Here is a 21183-nt window from a genome sequence, read left to right on the forward strand (position 1 = left end):
CCTGAGGTGGGGAGGGAGGGAAGATTCGAGGCTTTACTAATTAATGAAGCCAGTGTTGCAACACAGGCAGAATCCACAGAGGAAGCTCGAGAGCAGACTTGAGTTTGTGGGTCATTTTTCCAGTTGGCGGCTCAGTTGCCCCAAAGAGAAAAAAGTACTAGCTCAGGGTCAGCTCCCCAGGAAATCCAGGGCCTGGTTTACAAGAGCGAGAACTCACTCTGGATTTATAAGGGAGGGCTGTCCTGGGCCTTGAGGTGATCCTAATCCTGCAGGGACCCTGGGCTTGGCTGCTGGTTCGGGATGCATTAGCTATGGGACCCCTGGAGGGGTTGATCATTCTGTGCCTCGATAACCCCAGCCCCTGTGGATGTGACATGGGACTTCCCCAGTGGTGTAGGAGAGGCTGAATATTTGGAGATTCCAAGAGAGCCCTAAGGTAAGCAACCAGCAGCTGAGAATTACTGTGTGCTAATAAAGAAGAGAGTTCTGGGAAGGAGGAAATGCCTCAGTGGAGCACCTTTTGTAGCTGATGTAAATGTCAGTGGGGCACAGGATGGGGCAAGGGGCTGTCTAAGGGAGTCCTTGCTGCCCCTGGAGTCCTGACTCCTCAAACTTGCAGAACTGGAAGCCCTCCCTGGTAAAGTCCATCTCCTGCCTGCTAACTCCTCTGTGCTTGCAGTGAGCTCCGGCTTCCTGCTGGGCTCCTAGAGGGGACTCCCCCCCCCCCCACACACACACACACAAGGATTCTCAGGGATGTGGATGCTGGCCATTTCTGGCTTCCCAGCATGCACTGCACTTCTGGTAGCCCAGTCCACATATGGGCTTCTGGGAAGCTGCCCAGCTTTTCTGCCTGTAGCTCATGCCTGCACCAATGATATAGACTCCATACCCTAGACCAGGGGTCTCAAACTCAATTTCCCCGGGGCTGCAGGAGGCAAAGTTGGGGTGAGGCAGGGCCACATAAGGGATTTCACAAAAAAAGTCCTCAAACGTCATTATTAAAAGTTTTAATTATTTCTTCTGAACATGAATAGAACATTGAGTGAAGATCATGAACAGTTCTTCTGAACATGGCATCTTTTGCCTATTCCTTGCTGCCAGAGACTTGACAGCGCTTCTTCTCACAAATCTGAACCACATTTGGCTTTAGAGAGGAAGCAGTTGAGACCCTCAGTATGGCTTGAAGATGATCATCATTAAGTCTAGACCTGTATTTTGACTTATTGAAGTTCAATGTGGAGAATAATTTTTCACACAAATATGTGCTCCCAAAAAGACACATGGTGCGCTTGAACATTCGGGAAAGCTCAGGGAAGCTGGGGGGCAATTCTCTCAAAAATTGCCCATGCATGTCTGCTTTTCCACTAATCTCCCTGAACTTGGCTTTGAGATCAGAGTTGCATTGCAGGTCAATGAGCTCCATTTGAAGCACAGGAGGGGCATCTTGCACTTCAAAGGAAAAGGGGTCCACAAACATTTGGAAAGTGGCTCTGTGCTTTTTGAAGTCTGCAAATCTGTGATCAAATTCCTTCTCTAGCTTAAAAATAGCATCAACATATTTCTCACCACTGAATGGTATGCCTACATCCACAAGTTTCTTGCATGTTGGGAAATGGCAAAGGTTTGTCTGAGAGAGCTGAGATTTCCATAACACAAGTTTTGTGGAGAATGCTCTCACATTGTCATAGGCAGCACTGATAAACTGCCCCGGGCCTTGTAACATCTTGTTTAGTAATTCAGCTTATGTGTGATGTCAACAAGAAAAGCTAAGTCCATGAACCATTTGTGATCACTCAACTCACAAACAGCATTCCCATCCTTCTCCATGAAGGCTTTCACTTCTTCTCTCAACTCAAAAAATCCTTTCAGGACATTTCCCCTGCTGAGCCAACGTACCTCGGTGAAATAGAGCACATCTCCATATTCTGACTCCATTTCCTCTAAAAAAGCACAGAACCTCCTGTGCTTTAAGCCTCTGGATCTGATTTGGTTGATGCATGTCACAACAACAGACATCACATTGTCACACGACTGGCATTTACTGCAAAGGGCCTGCTGATGGATAATGCAGTGAAGAGCAATGGCCTTCTTCAAGTTTTTTTTTGAACAAGTGCCAGCAGTCCATTTCTCCTCCCTGTCATCGATGGCACTCCATTGGTTATTATTTCAACAAACCTCTTCCATGGCAAACCTGCATTCTCAATGGCATCACACAGATGCCGAAATATCTCATTAGCGGTGGTCTGGCCATGCATTGGAATTATTGTGAGCAGCTCCTCTGTCAATTCAAAATTGCAATCAACACCACGGACATAAATTGTGAGCTGCGCAGTGTCTGTTATATCTGTGCCCTCATCAAAAGCAACTGAGTATGCATCAAAACATTTGGCTTTCTCACACAGTTGATGATAAATGTCACTTGACATGTCAGAAATGCGCTCTGTCACAGTGTTGGCAGACATGCTGATTTTGCTAAACTGACCTTTATTTTCTGGACAGATAATACTTGCAGCCTGTAACATGCATTTTTTAACAAACTCTCCTTCTGTGAATGGTTTCCCTGCCTTAGCAATCATCTCACTAACCATGTAACTAGCTTTGACTCATGCAACATTCTCTTTGGTTGCTTTCTTGAAGAAATCTTGTTGCCTCATTAGACATGCTTTAAGACTGGCAACCCGCTTGGCTCTCTCATTTCCTTGATATTTTGCACATTCCTCAGCATGTTTAGTTGAATAATGGCGTTTCAAGTTGTATTTCTTGTGCACTGCAACTTTCTCTGAGCAAATAAGACATGTGGAGATGCCCCTGTACTCAACAAAGAAATACTGCGTCTCCCACTTTTCCTGAAATTGTCTGTGCTCATCATCTATCTTTCTCTTCACTGCAGGCTTTGATGAAGTCATGATAAAGGTATGACAAAATCTAATTCTGTAATAAACTTCTCTCCCTTCTCTCCCTTAGGCCTCGATAATGCAAGGGACAGTGGGCAGGAGCAGTGGAAATGACGTCTTCGCTAGGCGCAAAGTATTCGCGATTATTCACTTACCAAATATTCGCAATAAAAAATCACATTAGTAAGAAAAAAAATCACAAAAAATCGCATTAAACATTTGCATACCCCGAATGGAACTGCTCGGGGTATGCGAATGTCTAATGCGATTTTTTTCTTACTAATGCAATTTTTATTGCGATTATTCAGTAAGCGAATAATCGCGAATATTGCGCATATTTGAAGGCCGGCCGCGGGCTAAAATGTTGTACAGAGGACTGCAAACGGCCCGCGGGCTGCAAGTTTGAGACCCCTGCCCTAGACAGTGAAGGGTTCAAGGACTGGTCTGGGCTGCTCCCAAGCAGGTTCAGTTAGAACTAAGCTGACTTTGGTTTTTTTGTTTGTTTGTTTGTTTTTTTAAATAGATGTTGCAGGCACTGCCATTTTCTTCCTCCACTTAAAAAAAAAAGAAAAGAAATGTCTTCTTTTCTCTAGGTGCTTCAGGCATCTGAGAATGAAGCTATGGAGGAGGAAATGATGCAGAGAAATAGAGAGGAATTGAATCCCATTTTTTAGCCCAAATAAAGCTGATTTCTCTTTCCCCTGGCTCCTGCTGCCACTGGACTGGTTAGTGATGCTATTTGAACTTTTCTGTTTTTTTGTTTTTGCTTATGTCAGTTAAGCTTTTTTTTTTTTAATTGTTGCTTGCAACCAAAAGACTTCTAATGGATATAGCAACTTTTATAGATGTAACAAGAATTTTTCAAGGAGGAGGCATAGGGGACATTACGGCTTCTCCTAAGACTCTGTCTTACTGGTTCTCACTTCTTCCTTGTCTTTCTGGATTTCATTCTGTTCTTGCAGTTGCAAATTCCTTCACCTCTGTACACAGAACACATCATCTCTCTTCTTAGGAGTGCTCCCTGGCACAATTTTTTTATTTTGTTTTTCTTTTGGTTACATCTGGAGATACTCAATATTTACTCCAAACTTTGAGCTCAGTAATCACTCCTGGTAGTGCTTGAGGGACCATCTGGTTTGGAGGGGATCAAACCTGGGTTGTTCTGTGCTGCAGGCATCTTGTGTCTCAGCAACTCTAGTGGGAGAAATATCCTTTACAAGAGGAAAGAGGGTGAAACACAAAGTTTGCGGGTGGAATAGTATTGAAGAAAATCAGACCACATAAACATGTGGGGACAACATGTCTGGCAAGCGTGTGCCAAAATTTAATCTTCCATGTTGGATATATATATATGTGTATATATATGTGTGTATATATATATATATATATATATATATATATATATATATATATATATATATATATATATATATAGGGCAAAACCAGTCTTAAGCATGAAAGGAATTTCTGTGTTGACAAAAGGCAGGAGTCATAGGAAAACAGAATTATTAACAGTAAGCCCTGCTAAATATATACATATCAAACTAGGCAGTTCAGATGAGAAGGATTTTTCTAAGAAGACCTGAGCTAAGAAGGAGGAAGTAGCATAAAAAAAAAGAGAAGGGGGGGGGCCTGGAGAGATAGCATGGAGGTAGGGTGTTAGCCTTGCTTGCAGAAGGACGGTGGTTCAAATCTCGGCATCCCATATGGTCCCCGAGCCTGCCAGGAGCGACTTCTGAACATAGAGCCAGGAGTGACCCCTGAGCACTGCAGGGTGTGACCCCCCCCCAAAAAAAAAAAACAAAAAAATAAGGGGGGGATGTAGCTGGATTAGAAAGGAGGAGCTTATGACAAAAGGTGAAGAACTTGTTTTGCTGCAATTTGGGGGCTGGGCCCGATGGAAGTCTCTGTAGGCTAGCATTGAAGGTAGAAACTGTTTGTTTACTATTAGAAGCTGAAACCAAAAAGACAAGTTTTGCTAGCTAGCAGACTGACTTGCCTTGAAAATGTAAATTTTTCTGGCCAGAAGGGAAATTTTCTCTGTAATCTTTGGTGCTGAAATTTCTCTGAGCAAAAGAGTTTGACTGAGGCCATATTTCGGCCTGTGATTTTACAAGAAAGAGATATGCCAGATAATATGAAAAAAATGTAATGTCAGTACCATGGCATGAATCTCAGAAATATTGCCAGTAATCTACATAGGGGGAATTAAGCACATGGGCCTGCTAAACAAATATTTCTTGGGGAATTATTAGTCTTAGTTCCAGGAAAATATATCTGGTGGGTCTGCTGAATTCCCCTTAAATAGAGGTGCCTATGCATGGTGTGGCAGCTGTGTGCAAGGCAAGCTCCCTCCATGCTGTACTATAGCTCCGGATTCTCCCTGGCACCATTTTGGGAAGGGCAGTTTACTGTCTCTGAAACCTTCTCAAGGTGTTTTCAGGACTAAGTCCATTCCCTTTGTAAGAGAGACTCAGTGGGAGAGAATTATGGCAGATTTCACTAAAAGCATATTCTGGGGATCCTGGGAAAGCTTTTTGTCTCTAGTAAGAAAAGAAAACAGAAGAGAATCTATAGTCAGAGTGATAGCACAGTGTTTACATTAATGTAGTTGACTTAGGGTTGATCCTTGACACCACATATGGTCCCTTTACCCTCCTGAAATGATCCGTAAATGCAGAGCCACATGTGGCCGCCAAACAATAACAACAAAAGCAAAAAAGAGAGTCTGTATGCTACAAACCATCTGTTATGGAATAAAAATGCACAACGATGGATTTCTGGAGCTGTGGCAGCCATTTTATGATTATGAGGGCAAGATTCAGAGAGTCACAGACAACAGACAACAATGTCCTGAGTTGTGATAGGATTCATCTCCTCTAGCTTTCTACTTATAGGAGAGAAATCAACTTCTGTTCCTTTAGAACAGTGTTTGGCAAATGTTTTCTGTAAAGGTCCACATAGTGGACATTTTTACTTTGTAGATTCTAGTCTGCTATGTTGAGAAACCAGCCAATAGCAATGTTTTAACAAATGGGTGCGATCATTTCAATAAAATGTCTCCCAACAAATTCATATAGGCCCTATATTTGCTCCTACAGAAAGTTTGTCAGTTCTATTTTGGGCTGTGTTAGCTGATGAATTCACTATGACTTGAACATTTCTTGTTTTGTTTTGTGGCCACTTCTAGCTATGCTCAGGATACTTCTGAATATTCCAGATACTCTTGGATCTGTACTCGGGAATCAATCTTAGCAGGCTCTGGGGACCCTATAAGGTGCCAGGGATTAAACCCACTTCAGCATTGTACTAGGTAACTAGGCAAATGCCCTATCCACTGAACTATCGGTCTGGCCTAGTGGTTGGCAAGCCATGGCTGGAGAGCACATGTGGCTCTTTACACTTTTTGGCCGCTCCAGGAGTCAGGACTCTGCTCCTAGCCTCTGTCAGTGTGTGCCCTGTGTGCAGCCCTGGCAGCCGGCTCCACACAGCTCCAGTCGGGTCTTGTGGTATCGGAGGCGTGACTTTCTGTGTGGCGCCAAGGCTTTGAGGCAGCATCCTCTCTCTGTCTGCTGCCCTCAGAAGAAGGTGTTCACTATCCAGAATTAACAAACGATCAGTGGATTCAAAAGCTGTATTTCATGATGGATGTTACTTCACATCTAAATCAGCTTAATCATAAACTACAGGGGAAAGGAAACACAATTTTTTCGATGTTAGAAGAAGTTATTTCGTTTGAAAACAAATTATCTGTTTTTGCACAAGATTTTGACAGAGAAACTTTGATTCACTTTCCAAGCCTGTTGAAACATCTACAAGAAAATAATTCTGATATTGACATTACCTATTTTAAAACAGCACTTTTAAATATGAGGGAAGGTTTTCTCAAGAGGTTTTAGGATTTCAGAAACAGCAAAGTGACATTGGCCTTTGTTAAAAAAAACCTCTGGATGTCACTGTAATGGAATTAAATTTTTCTCCCTTTAATATCGACATTGGCAACTTTGAAATGCAATTGCTGGATTTAAAAAACAAAGAACTGTGGAGCTCAAAATTTGAATGTCTTTGAGCTAATTTAAAAAGATTGGGGCCCGGAGAGATAGCACAGCGGCGTTTGCCTTGCAAGCAGCCGATCCAGGACCAAAGGTGGTTGGTTCGAATCCCAGTGTCCCATATGGTCCCCCGTGCCTGCCAGGAGCTATTTCTGAGCAGACAGCCAGGAGTAACCCATGAGCACCGCCGGGTGTGGCCCAAAAACAAAGAACAACAACAACAAAAAAAATTGGAGAACCACAATGGGAACTTAGTTCACAGCACAAGTGGTCTGTTTTGAAAGACCTGGAGAAGGAAGATATGTTGATTTTTAATACCTGGAATAGTATTTCTGACTCATATAATCAACTAAAAAAGCTAGCGTTTGCTGTTTTTTCCTCGTTCGGGTCTACATATTTATGCGAACAATCATTTTCAAGCATGAATCTTATCAAGAGTAAATTGAGAAATTGTCTCATCCATAAGAACCTGGAATCATGCCTAAAATTAAAAACAACAACATACAAACCTGACTTACTCAAACTATCCAAGGAAATGCAAGGCCAATGTTCACATTAGTGTTTGTGACTTTGTCAGTCATTGTCAGGATGTAATTTTCTCTACATTGTAAGGCAAATTTTATGTAATTTAATGTTATTGATAAATAATATCGTTCTAAAGTTTCTGTTTTATTAGTTGTGCTATTTGTATCCTCCCAACCTATGTGGATACTTGCATGAAGAATATTCTCAATAAAAACGTATTGAAACTAAAAACAGTGTATCATCCTATGTATTTTCAGTTTTAAAAATGTGGCTCTCGGGGCCAGAGAAATAGCATGGAGGTAAGGCATTTGCCTTTCATGAAGAAGGTCATCAGTTCGAATCCCGGCGTCCCATATGGTCCCCCTTGCCTGCCAGGAGCAATTTCTGAGCATGGAGCCAGGAGTATCCCCTGAGCACTGCCGGGTGTGACCCAAAAACCACACACACACAAAAAAAATTGTGGCTCTCAAAATAAATTTCAATCGTCGTTTTGGCGAGATTTGGCTCAGTTGTAAAAAAAAGGTTGCCCACCACTGGTCTGGCCCACTTCAAGTATTTAAAATAGAAGGGCAGTCATATGCCTCAAACACAGCTAAAGTCTCAGGCCCTTGGGCTATCTCTTGATAGCAGGAACTTTAGTTTACTTCATCTACCATTCTGTATTTTTTAACAAATACCTTTTGAACATCCATGTTTCAGGATGCTCACAGAAAAATATGCACAAGACAATGACAAGGGAAATCTAGGAAGGTTTTTTGGAGGAGGCTCTGGTTTAATTTCAAAGGATGGATAGGATAGAGGGTAAAAGGCACTGCACATGGGGTGGGTGAGTACAAGCAGATTCTAGGCAGAAGTCCTAGGGCCTAAGAGAATTTAGCATTCATTCTTCTGCACAGGACAGAGTGGAGTTGAGGGAGGTGAGAGAGATCACATGAGTGTTCTGAATAGAGGATGACAGACTGATTCAGGGCAGTTTGAACCAGAGAGGCTCTGAGGCCACCAGAAGGACATTCTTGGAGAGAGTTTTGAGCAAGTGAACTCAGACTCGAGGAAATATCAAAGACAACATGCAGGCATCCATTTCTAACTCTGTCCCATCTACTTCCCAGAGCAAGGACTGATCAGAGGGGAACTCAGAAAAGTATCTCTGAGATTTTTCTGCAGAGGTTTTATCTGGAAGAAAGGAGCCCACAGCAGAATGGAGCTCAGGCTTCTGCACCAGGATTGAGCTTCGGCTCTGTTTGTCCTAGAAAATTAACTGAGTTAACTGGACCACAGCACAACTATCTTCATTTGCTGCATTAGGTAAAATCTATATGTGTCAGGATGTAAAGTGCAGGATAGGAAAGGGGAGTGTGAAGAGGTCACAGCATCTGCAATATTCTCCCCTAACTGCCAAAGAGGTGTCTGACTTATGGCTGGGAGGACTCGCCTAAGAATTATAGGAGAATTAGACAGGGAGAGAGGAACTGACTAAAACTATTGAAAACCATGTATAGGCCAGCAATCCATGTTGCCAGTTCCAATCTTTTTTTTGAAATTAAATTTTAGAGTGCATCAAAATGCTGATATGCAGAGGCAGAGAGGTAGCACAGGGGGTAGGAAGTTTGTCTTGGCATGTGACCAACCTAGGCTTGATCCCCAACTTCTCATATAGAACCGGAGCCCACCAGGACTGATTCCTGAATGCAGAACCACTGCAGCGCACTGCCAGGTGTGGTCCCCCAAATCACAGTCCCACAGTCCCTGTATCTGATATATATTTTTTCTTTTTTCTTTTGTTTGTTTCTTTTTGCTTTTTGGGCCACACCCGGTGACTCTCAGGGGTTCCTCTTGGCTCTGCACTTAGAAATCGCTCCTGGCTTGGGGGACCATATGGGACACTGGGATTCGAACCACTGTCTGTCCTGATCGGCTGCATGCAAGGCAAACACACTACTGCTGTGTTATCTCTCTGGCCCCTTTTCATCTTTTTTTTTTTTTAAAGCCTTCATTACTGAATCAAACACAGATTCTCAAATATGTAGGGAAAGAGTCCTGGCTGAGACATGAGGTTAAAGGGCACCAATGTGGGGTGGGGGGGATCATCACTGTCTTTCCTGCAATGCCTCCTTCCTTGCTGCATCTTGTGGAAAGAGGAACAAGTAAAGATTATCCTACCTGATGATAGACCTTTGAATATAAAAATATAGATTATATACATATTTATAAGCTAATTCACTAATCTGGCTAGATGTATATAATACCTTTCTATATCTGCACACACATAAATATCAAATGTTTTTCCCCCAGGTAATGTTTTTGTTTTGTTTTATTTTTTGGTGCGGGCTCCCTTCCCCTAGTAGTGCTCTGGAGGCTCAGGGGATCTCTGTTGCAGTTCTCAGACAGCCAGGACAGTAGTTCATAGTGAGGGCCTGGGGATGCCATGTAGCTCAGGCCCTCTGGTGCTAGAGATTACTGGGCCCACCTGGTACTGGGATCCCAAGCCATGCTTGGGGGCCTCTGTCATTGCACCTGCTGATTCTTGGGTCACTGTGATAACAGCGAGGGGGAAAAAGCTCTTGCAGCAGTTTCAGACGTTCTAGGGTCAGAAACAGCTACCCTCACTCATCTTTAGGGTCCCCTCCCACTACCACTTGCATTTTCTTCATCCATTTGAAAGCTTGGATGTGGAAGAATGAGATTTCTTTTCCATTCTCTAGAATGCAGATTTATAATTAGTCCGAGTGAAAGAGGGTTACTCAAATGTACAGTGGGAACCAGATGTATATCCCAAGAGAATTTTTCTTGAAATTGATGGATCTTCTCATTAATTTATTAAACATTTATGTGCCAGACACTGTTAAGCGCCTGGTAATGCAAATATGAATAAGATTTAGTTCCTCCCTTTTAGGACTCACAGCTGAAAAGGGATACACTTAGATAAATAACATGACACTGAGTTGTGACAACTTGGAACTTTAATTTGTTATATTTTGTATTTAAAAACTGTCAATGGTGATTTTTCTTTTATTATGGGTTTTGGGTCACACCAGCAGCACTCAGGGGTTACTCCTGGCTCTGCTCTCAGAAATTGCTCCTAGCAGGCTCGGGACCATATGGGATGTCGAGGATTAAACCGGGGTCGGCCATGTGTACTGTGCTATTGCTCTGGCCCAATTAGTGATTTTTCTTTTTTTGGTTTTTGGGCCATACCCAGTGACACTCAGGGGTTACTCCTATCTATAGATGTTTATTTATTTTTTTCTACAGGTGTTTAGAAGAAATATGGGCTAAGGTTAAAGTTGTTTTCTTCTGCTCCTGCCTCCTCTTCCTTTTTCAGTGACTCTACACCCATTTCTTTCTTTCTTTTTTTGTTTTTGTTTTTGGGCCACACCCAGGGATTACTCCTGGCTCTGCGTTCAGAAATCACTCCTGGCTTGGGGACCATATCGGACACTTGGGGATCGAACCAAAATCCATCCTGGGTCAGCAGCATGCAAGGCAAACGCCCTACTGCTGTGCCACAGCTCCAGCCCCTATATATTTGATTGCATGTAATTAAAAACTAAAATCCTGGTAGCATAAACTGTAAAGATTGGTTTTAATTTAATATCTGGTTATTATTTAATTTAATTTATGATTTTTGCTTATAAATAGACTCAGAGGTAAGCAGTTTGTGAGTGGCTCAACAATATTAAGTCACAGGTTTTAGTTTCTCCTAAACACAAACTGATTTACTTCTGCAGCTCCTTGAGTCTTTAATCTCATCTGTGTTCTAGGCAGGAAGGCAACAAAGTCTTTTCCAGAAAGAACTACCAGTTTTCTGATTATTCCATTGGCTATATATGCATCTTGAAACCACTCCCAGCTGCAAAGGAGTCTAGTTGAGTTTTTCTTTAATTAAAATTTCTAGCCTCTATGGTAGAGAAGGCAAGAATTTTTTAATGGTAGAAAAAGCAAGCATTATCAAGTGGGCCAACCCTCACCAATTCTCCTCACCTTAAATTCTTATTTAAGTCAGTCACCTGTTCTCTCCTTTTTTTTTTTTTTGTTTTTTTTTGTTTTTTTTTGTTTGTTTGTTTTTGGGCCACACCCGGTGACACTCAGGGGTTACTCCTGGCTATGCGCTCAGAAGTCGCTCCTGGCTTGGGGGACCATATGGGACGCCGGGGGATCGAACCGTGGTCCGTCCGAGGCTAGCGCAGGCAAGGCAGGCACCTTACCTTTAGCGCCACCGCCCGGCCCCACCTGTTCTCTCCTTTCTTTGTGTATTGTTTTGTGTTTTTTTTTTAAATAAAATACTTGTTACTTTTTTTTTGGGGGGGGGCATACCCAGCAGCGCTTAGGGGTTACTCCTGGCTATCTGCTCAGAAATAGCTCCTGGCTGGCACGAGGGACCATATGGGACACCGGGATTCGAACCAACCACCTTTGGTCCTGGATCGGCTGCTTGCAAGGCAAACACAGCTGTGCTATCTCTCCAGCTCCGTACTTTCTGATTCTTTTCATTCAGATATCTATCATCTCTTGATATCAGAAGCTAATGGTTTCAATCCTCAGCTCTACCTTCTCCTACTCACATACAGATGTCCCTGTCACATATTCTGAGTAAATTCTTAGCACTGTTTAACTTTGGAAATTATGTCTTTTTATTTTTGCTTTTGTTGTTGTTTTTGGGCCACACCCAGTGGAGCTCAGGGGTTACTCCTGGCTCTGCACTCAGGAATCACTCCTGGCAGGCTCGGGGGACCATATGGGATGCTGGGGATTAAAACCAGTTGGTTGTGTGCAAAGCAAACACCTTCACTACCAGCTGTGCTATCACTTGGGTTTCAAGGAAATTATGTTTTACTTGAACTTTAAAATATTTTTTTTCCTGGTTTTTGGGCCACACCCAGCGGTGCTCAGGGGTTACTCCTGGCTGTCTGCTCAGAAATAGCTCCTGTCAGGCACGGAGGACCATATGGGACACCGGGATTTGAACCAACCACCTTTGGTCCTGGATTGGCTGCTTGCAAGGCAAACACCACTGTGCTATCTCTCTGGGCCCTAAAATATATTTTTCAAAGAACATGCATAACCTTCACTGGCTGACTGCAAGGATTAAATTATGGTCTATATCCTTGAATCATGAGATGACACTGGCCCTTAACCTCTATGCTCTACCCCACCCCTAGGCACCTGTATAGAATCCAATCGGATCACAAAGAAAACATCAGTCCTGACCCAGTTGAGGTTAGACTATGAAATCACCGTCCTTCAAAACTCAAGATCATCAAAAATAAGGTTGAGTTCTTGGGGCCGGGCGGTGGCGCTAGAGGTAAGGTTCCTGCCTTGCCTGCGCTAGCCTTGGACGGACCGCGGTTCAATCCCCCGGCGTCCCATATGGTCCCCCAAGCCAGGAACAACTTCTGAGCGCATAGCCAGGAGTAACCCCTGAGCGTTATCGGGTGTGGCCCAAAAACCAAAAACCAAAAACAAACAAAAAAAAACAAAACAAAAATAAGGTTGATATGAGAAATAGTCACAGACAAAAGGAATCTAAGGAGACACAAAACATGCATATAAGGGGTTTCCCAGAACAGAAAAAAATGGTTAGAACTAAGAAAAACCTGAATAAACTAGACTTTAGTCAATGTATTAATATTAGCTTATTAAGTGTAATATACTCACCATGCTAAAAGCAAGAGGATAATTACAGGAAATGGATGGGGAAGAGGGCCTCTCTCCACTATGGATACTGTCTATTTTTCTGTGAGTCCAAGACAGATCTTTTTAAACATCTATTAACATGGAAAATTAGCTTTCAATGTTACTTTATGTTTGTTTATATTGTCCACAACTCGGCATTGTGTATTATGACAGCATTTTGCTTTTCTTAAACTTCATAATTGCCTCTTTTTGTCTTTTTTTGTGCTTGCTCTTATTAATAGCTCATTCTGTTTGCTATTAGTATAAGTCTTTCAGTATAATCAAGCACAATCAACAGTTCATTTTTCAGTCCCAGGCATGCCTTCATTGTCTTCACTCCCCTTCAACAGGAAAATAGGTTTTTATATCTATCAAGACATATATATGTATGTATGTATATATATATATATACATACATACACACAGCACAGGTAATATACAACTGGGGAATGGCTCAAAATTCTCTAGAACATGGGGCCGGAGCAGTGGCTCAAGCAGTAGGGCATTTGCCTTGCACGCACTGACTTAAGACAGACCGTGGTTCAATCCCCCAGCGTCCCATATGGTCCCCCAAGCCAGGGACTATTTCTGAGCACATAGCCAGGATAACCCCTGAGAGTAACTGGGTGTGGCCCAAAAACCAAAACCAAAAACAACAACAACAAATCTCTAGAACATGAAAAGAAGGAGCTGGAGTGATAGGACAGCAGAGAAGGTGCTTGCCTGGCACACAGAAGACCAGAGTTCAATTTTCGGCCTCCCATATAGTTCCCTGAAACACTCCAAAAGTGATCCTGAGCACAGAATTTGGAGTAAGCTTCACTGGGTGTGGTTCTTCCCCTCCCCTCTAACTATAACAAATTCTCTTCTCTCAGGTTTTGTTAAGGTCAGGGTGCTGAAGGGTGCTGGTCCTTCCTGAGCTGTGGCAATATCTGAGCCCCCTTTTAAACTATTGAGGGAGAATGATCATAGTACAGTTGCCTGAGGGACTTCTGGGGTGCCAGGTGCTCAGACCCACTCATACACAAGCTCCCATGGTCACTGGGAATCAAGTTGGTGAATCTGCCAACTTTCAGGGGCATATGTCTCTCTGGTTGGGCATCAGCCCAGGAACCTTACTTCACTTTTGCCAACCTTATTCATTCACTTCCCTAGTTTCTTCCCATGGAAGTTCAGGACCTTTGACTCTCCCTTGCTAGGAATGACTATGTCCCCAAGTTCTGAAGGGGAGATGTCTGACCCTGACCCTCCATGGACTCCACCTACCTCAGGCTTTCCATTTCTCCTGCAAACTGGGTGTGATGACAGCTTTCAGAGGGGCCAGGCATGCATGTGGGAAGCTGTGACTTTGAGTGAGGATTAGAACTTGTGGGTATACCAGAACTTGCCCTGGGGGTACATTTCCTGAGACTCAAGTTTCCCCATCAAAGTCACTGAGCCTCCCTGTTTTCTTGGCATCTTAGCAGGCTCCAGGGCATGTGCATGGGGTTAAATTTCTCAGGCCTCATCCAGCCTGGGCTGCATGCCACTCCTTCCCCACTTCGGATGCCTCTCAGTGTTTAAAAGTTCCATAGGTGAAACTGGAGCGACAGCACAATAGGTAGGCATTTTCCTTGCACATGGCCCACCGGGTTCATTCCTCAGCATCCCATATGGTCCCCTGGGCCTTCAAGGAGTAATTTCTGAGCACAGAGCCAGGAGTAACCCCTGAGCACTGCCAGGTGTGATTCAAAAAAAAAACATATTTTTTTTCAAATTTGGCTCCCTTTGCTCCCAATAACTATGCCTAGTTTAGCCATCGATGGAAAACCAGAATCATTCAGTGGCAATGACCTTAAAGATAAATCTTAACTCAATGACAACAGAATCAAGATCCCCAATCTAGGGCCCGGAGAGATAGCACAGCGGTGTTTGCCTTGCAAGCAGCCGATCCAGGACCAAAGGTGGTTGGTTCGAATCTCGATGTCCCACATGGTCCCCCGTGCCTGCCAGGAGCTATTTCTAAGCAGACAGCCAGGAGTAACCCCTGAGCACCGCCGGGTGTGCCCCCCCCCAAAAAAAAGATCCCCAATCTACAACAAGCTATACACAAAGGGGACCTGTTACAGTCTAGGGTCAAAAGCGGGGAGGTATGGGATGCATGCTGGAAACAGGGGTGGCGGGAGGACAACACTAGTAGTGGGAATGACCCTACTTCACTGTCACTATGTACCTTAAATATAATGTGAAAGACTTGTCATTTACATTGTTCACAATAAAAATTATGAAAAAATATTAATCTTAACTATGAACACAGAAATGGTTTTGTTTCTGTTTCACTTCTGATGAGTTTGTATCCCCATGATATATATTTCTGGGGAAGCAGTCCTTTATTCACCCCTTTGAAGTGGTGTCAGTATCACCCCCAATCTACATATGTGAAGACTGAAGCTAGGGGAGGGAAAGAGCTTGCTCAGAGAAATGGCAGGAAGGGGTAGAAATGAGGTTCATACCTAGGTCTTAAGCACAAGACTCAGAGTGTCCATGCCCAAGTCCTACTCCTCCATGATTTTTTGTCTTCCTGGCTATCATAGTCATCAGGCAGAATCCTCAGGACAGGAGGAAAGTGTCCTTACAGCCTTAGGATATTTACCCACAGCCTTGAGCCAAGTGTGTGAGCATTTCTTGATGACATGAGGATGCCCTAAGTCAAGGACACTTCACAGGACCAAACTTGATTCACCTCAAACCCCACCATCTACATTGCCAGGGACCCTCTGTCCTCTGTCCAAAGCTTCTTCTTTAGCTCCAAGGGGCTGCTTTGGAGTGTAGAGCAACTTTTGGCATTCGATTTTGGGTGTGTAAGTGACAGAACCCTTGCACTTAAAGGATAACCCAGAGTCACAAACATATGAGGAAGGTGAGAGGACAAAGGCAGCCACTGCCCCGCAGCATAAAGCTTTATACTGGGGGAAATATATATTTAATGGTGCACTAAAAGGCAACCCCAAACCAAGCTGTTTCTTTTCTTTTTCCTTGCCTCACTTTTATATTGGTCCATTCTCCTTCTGCAGTGGTGAAAGTGGTCACCAGCAACCCAGGCTTTACATTTCCACTAGCTCAGCAACTGCTGCACAAAGAACATTTCTTTCCTAATTCTAGCAAAAGCCCCAGGTTCGCTCCCAAATGGCCCATATTGGACTATAGGGTTACCAGCAATCCAACTAAAACACATGGGCTGAGAGCAAGTAATGGGGAGGCTTCCCCAAGGAAATACTGGGGTGCTGCAACCAAAGAATTTCCTTTCCTTCTTTCTCTTGAACCTCATCCTTTCCCTGCCAAGCACATGGCCCAACAGGCTTTCCTGGTGCACCCAACTTTCTCTCTTGAAGGTCCCAGCATCTTACAAGAATAGCTCTGGCGAGTGGGGGAGAGATAGCAAACACCCTGCTGCTGTACTATCTCTCTGGTTTCTGACATCCCATATGGTCTTCCAGCCTGCCAGGGATGATTTCTGAGTGCAGAGCCAGGCATAACCCCTGGCACCGCTGGTTGTGGCCCCAAAACTAACCAATCAATCAATAAAGTTTAAAATTTTTTTTAAAAAAAGTAGAATAGCTTGGAACCGGAGAGATAGCATGAAAGTAGGGTATTTGCTTTGCATGCAGAAGGACGGTGGTTCAAATCCTGGCATCCCATATGATCCCCCGAGCCTGCCAGGAGCGATTTCTGAGCATAGAGCCAGGAGTAACCCTGAATGCTGCCGGGTGTGACCCCAAAACAAACAAACAAACAAAAAAAAGCTCTGGGAACTGAGGCTTGAATCTGAAGCAATGATTGACCCGCCTGCAGGGGCCTTAGATTGAGTCAATCTGCTGTCACCAGGGTGTGGTCCCATCTCAGCTGAGATGAGGGAAAGGAGCTGAGGTTTGGCAGGAGGTGACCCAGGCCCTGAAGAATCTACAAAAATCTCCAAAGGTTCAGCTTCGAAAAAGTGACTTTTCACATTTTATCTAAAATGCAGGGCATTTGAGAAGTGAAGGGTGTGAGGTTTTTGCATTCCTAGCCATCAGAAAAAAAAATGCAAGAGCTTGGTTTTAACATTAAAAAATAAAAAACCAACTAAGCCACCCCCACGCTCCTCGGCTCCGAACTCCTGGGCCTGAGATAACATTTATTTGGGCGCTTTGCATCACACATGTGCCACATGATGGATTGCTGGACGTTGACAGCATGGCTCTGATACTAAAAACATATGACTCCATATGGAACGCCGTGGTGTGGGGTGGAAATCCTGGACGGCTCCAGGCTGCAGATGGCCATGTATAATTCACGGGATTTGTAAGACTCTGCATCTGCTCCGTTGCTCATTCTTCAGTTGTCAGACAGACATAATCTCGAGCCTCTTATTTTATAACACAGACCTGCCAGGAAGAGTGGGGAGGGGAGGCGGCGGAGGCAGAGCCGCTGCCAGGAGAACTCAGAAATAATTTGGGGAGAACATTCGGCTGTCAGTGAGGACAGAAGCGTTCACCGCAGGAAGCCCAGGGGAAGTTGGAAGTTGGGCTGCTGGTTCCCTGGGGCCCCTCAAAGAGGGGAGGGCCCGGTCCTAAGGAAACTTCCAGAAGGAAGTGTGTTGGAATCTTGCCTCCATCCTGGACTGCATAGTAGGATTTTTTTCCAGGCGAAGCAGTAGCCTGGTTGGTTGGGGTGGGAGGGGGGATAATTTGGCTGCCTGAAAGGTAGATTTGCTGCCTGAAAGCAATTTAGGTAAATTGCTCCAAGACTGCCCTAAGTGACTAACAGGGTATGTGGCAAAAACTTCCTCTCAACTGTCTGCTGCCTGAATTCTCCTCATCTTTGCTCCTTTAGAATCCTGGGATAAGGAGGCTTTTGGACAGACAAGAGTGACAGCTGTCACCAGGACCTTCAAGGGGTCCTTCTCTGCGCCTGGCTGGCCTTCTGGGTCTTTTGTATGTAACAAACCAGTGAGGCTTCTCAGACACCTCTCTGCTGATTTAAACAGCTGAATTCGTGCAAGGATGTTAGAGTAACTACAGAATCTCTGAGAAGGAGCAGCAGAGTGGAGAAGCCAGGATGGACAAGGAGAGGCTGTGCATTCAGAAACAACCTAGCTCACAGCCCAGATCCAAATTGTTGAGGGACACCCCCCGCCCCCCGCTGTTCTAACCACTGACTCAACCAGTGGCTATCTGGGGACCCTGGTTGTGCAGGGGGAATTGGGGACTCTGAGCCACAAGGCCAGTGATCTGACTGACCCTTATCTGCATGGGAGTTGGGGTGGGCACAGGGCTCTGCAGGGATTCCCCAAGTGAAACTCTAACATGGGGCCTTTCCAGTTTAGAAGGCAAGAAAAGCCCTGGCCTTTTGTAACCCCAGAGGGTCTCTTCTTCAGCTGCATTGAGGGAAAGCAACCACCAACATGAAGCCAGGAGAAGAGGCCACAGGAGTAATGCACTTGCTTTGCATGAACTAACCCTAATTCTGTTCGTGGAATTGCCTATAGACCCTCAATACCACCAGGGGTGAACCCTGAGCACCACGGGGCAAGGCACAAAAGCAAAAGAGGTTAGGCAAGACAAAGGAGTTGGGATCCTGATTCATGCTGCTTTGTGGCCTTTTTCACCCAGGCAGCAGAGCTGGGAGAGCTACCACCAAAATTCAGCAAGACCACATCCACTGTCCATCCTCCTTCCTTCCTTCCTTCCTTCCTTCCTTCCTTCCTTCCTTCCTTCCTTCCTTCCTTCCTTCCTTCCTTCCTCCTTTCTTCCTTCCTTCCTTCTTCTTTCTTTCTTTCTTTCTTTCTTCTTCTTTCTTTCTCTTCTTTCTTTCTTTCTTCTCTCTTTTTCTCTCTCTCTCTCTTTCTTTCTTTCTTTCTTTCTTTCTTCCTTCCTCCTTTCTTCTTTCTTTCTTCTTCTCTTTTTCTTTCTTCTCTCTTTTTCTCTCTCTCTCTCTTTATTTCTTTCTTTCTTTCTTTCTTCCTTCCTCCTTTCTTCTTTCTTTCTTTCTTTCTTTCTTTCTTTCTTCCTTCCTCCTTTCTTCTTTCTTTCTTCTTCTCTCTCTCTCTCTTTCTTTCTTTCTTTCTTTCTTCCTTCCTCCTTTCTTCTTTCTTTCTTCTTCTCTTTTTCTTTCTTCTCTCTTTTTCTCTTCTTTCTTTCTTTCTCTTCTTTCTTTCTTTCTTTCTTTCTTCTTTCTTTCTTTCTTTTTCTTTTCTTTTCTTTCTTTCTTTCTTTCTTTCTTTCTTTCTTTTTCTTTCTTTCTTTCTTTCTTTCTTTCTTTCTTTCTTTCTTTCTTCTTTCTTTCTTTTCTTTCTTTCTTTCTTTCTTTCTTCCTTCCTTCCTTCCTTCCTTCCTTCCTTCCTTCCTTCCTTCCTTCCTTCCTTCCTTTCTTCCTTCCTCCCTTCCTTCCTTTCTTCCTTCCTTGCTTCTTTTTGTTCGTTTGTTTTTGGGTCACACCCAGCGGCATTCAGGGGTCACTCCTGACACAACCCTCAGAGCTCCTGACTGGCTCAAGAGACCATATGAGATGCTGGGAATCGAACCACCTTCTCCTGGGTGGACCCCATGCAAGGCAAACGCCCTACCACAGTATTATCTCTCTGGCCCCATGCCCCTCCTTTCTATCCCTCTTTGACCCTATTATAGCTTTGAGGGCACCCTCCACCCTTCATGATTCTCCCATCTCTGCTCAGCTCCAACTCCTATCCTGGATCTGGGGCCTGAAGAAACTCTATGAGGGACAGTGACAGCCTTTGTCTTCTTTCCTTCCACACACTGCCACTTGGAGACACCGGATTACCCTTGCAGCCTGCACAGAGCTCTGCATCCCACCTCTCCAGGCAGTCTGGGGCAAGTGAACCCCACACAAAGGGAAGAATGTTATCTCAGGAAAGCAGGAAGGGCCAGGCCTGGCTCCCTCGCAGAAAACACACTTCAGTCATGCAGAACACGCCAAATTGAAAAGATCGTGGGTTAATCAAATCCTTTCTCCTCTGTTTTTATCAAACTCAAGAGGGGCTGGCCTATTAATTAGAAACGCTTTTTCATGTAAAACACGGGCACTTTGGAGATAAGGCGGGAGACCCCTTGATTCAACAGCCACAAAGATGTTTCAGTTATTTCATTACAAGGCGCCACATTCATGGCTGGCCCCACGGACACTATGCAGATGTCCCTGGGTCCTCGTGAAAAAGTCGCCGAGACTCAGACAAGTTTCCCCACCTGCAGCCAAGGTCGGGAGAGTCTTCCTGAAGGCCAGGTGACAGGAAGCCCTCACATTTCTATATGCTGCCAACAGCATGGTGACAACTGTCTCTGAGCCTCAGGTGGCTTCTTACATTCCGATGAAGGAGAATTTCAGATTCTGCTCCTTGATCCCACCTTGTCACGTTTCTGGTGCTCAGTAGCAATGCTGAGTCTGGGGGTTTCTGCAGTGGACAGCACAGATCTCTAGAACCTTCCATCCTCATGGGAGGTTCTGTGGAAGGCCTGTCTGTCTGCAGAAAGATATGAGAGAAGATTGTCAGGATGATTTGGGAGCAGGGTTTGGGAGCGGTCCCCTCAAAACCTGCTCTTTTGGTCTTGACTCTCCTTTCCTGCTTGCTCCTCATTTTTCTTCTGTTGCTACAAGCACCTCAATTTTCTTCTTAGTAGGCGTTCCTTCTCTGCATGCTCCCACCTGCTCTCTTGTGGTTTAGGGGGCACACCACACTCCCTAGCATGCCTAGGGCAGCCCTCATTCTCATCAGTAAGGTTATTCCTTTCCTGGCATGGTGATTGCCAAAGTTTGCCAGGCAGGGTGCCCTCTAAGAGAGAGGACAGAAGGGGAGAAGAAAGAGGTGTGTCCTTTCAATGGTATAGTCACAGGTTCATCTGGTTGGATTTCAGTTATTTCTGTTGGGGAGTCCCCCCAAGACTTCCTAGTCACATGACACTGTTATTTTTGTTTGTTTGCCACCTTATTGCTAGGCATTCTTCTGGTGCCTCCTGTCTGAACTGGATTTCTGGCACCAAGAACCACAAAAATCTAGTTAATCT

Source organism: Suncus etruscus, chromosome 15, assembly GCF_024139225.1.
Source record: "Suncus etruscus isolate mSunEtr1 chromosome 15, mSunEtr1.pri.cur, whole genome shotgun sequence".
Taxonomy (NCBI): domain Eukaryota; kingdom Metazoa; phylum Chordata; class Mammalia; order Eulipotyphla; family Soricidae; genus Suncus; species Suncus etruscus.